The sequence below is a fragment of the Chrysochloris asiatica genome, unplaced genomic scaffold, assembly GCF_000296735.1.
Source record: "Chrysochloris asiatica unplaced genomic scaffold, ChrAsi1.0 scaffold00030, whole genome shotgun sequence".
NCBI lineage: Eukaryota > Metazoa > Chordata > Mammalia > Afrosoricida > Chrysochloridae > Chrysochloris > Chrysochloris asiatica.
This window is the reverse complement of record NW_006408548.1, coordinates 26,170,737-26,171,806: the sequence shown is the minus strand read 5'-3', so window position 1 is coordinate 26,171,806 and position 1,070 is coordinate 26,170,737.

Below are 1,070 nucleotides of genomic sequence, written 5' to 3'. Positions count from 1 at the left end.
GAATAGACTTGATGGCACTTAAGAAAAACCAGTTAATACCTCTATTATTTACATTTAACTACAAATCACCTAAGTCAATGATGAAGAAAGTTGAAAGAATTCTACCAACTTCTTCAGTTGAGAATAGATTAAGTGTGCTATCAAAATGCATTGATAATTTATGGTGATTTGAATATGGGGCCTTGGTGTGGCCCTATAGGATAAGGAATGGACTGCTAACCATAGGCCAATGGTTCAAATCCACAAGACACTCCTCTGAAACCCAATACAGGGTCACTATGTGTCAGAACTGACTTGAAGGCACATAACAACAATAAGAATGTGAAAATTGCAAACAAAAAGAGGTAAATAGTTGGAAAATATGACCTTGGTGATAGAAATAACATTGTAGAGCTCATGATAGAATTTTGCAAGACCGATGACTTATACACTACAAATGCATTTTTCAGCAGCATTCATGGTGACTTTAAATAAGGACCTTGCAAATGGTATACACAAACAATCAAATTCACTGTATCTGTGGAAAAAGATGATGGACAACTTTAGGAACAACAAAAACAAATCCAGGAGTCAACGTGGAATGAACCATTAATTATTTATATGTAAATTCAGGCTTAAGCTGAAGAAAATTAAAACAAGTCTATGAGATCCAAAATACAACCTTGAGTATTTCCTACCTGAATTTAGATACCATCTTAAAAACATATATGACACAATGATTACTATTGACTCAAGACCAGAGATCATAGAAGACCATAGAAGAATTGATGCTTTTGAGTTAAGGTGTTGGAGGCGAATATTGAAAGTGCCATGGGCTGCCAAAAGAACCAATAGATCCGATTTGGAAGAAGTGCAGCCAGATTGCTCCTTGGAGGCCAAGATGGCCAAAATTCATCTCTCATACTTTGGGCATATTGTTAGGAGGGAGCAGTCGCTGGAGAAGGATATCATGTTTGGTAAGGTGGAGGGTCAGAGAAAAAGAGGAAGATCCCTAATGAGTTGGATTGGCACAATGGCCGCAGCAGTGGGCCCAACTGTTGAAATGATTGTGAGATTGGTGCAGGACCAGG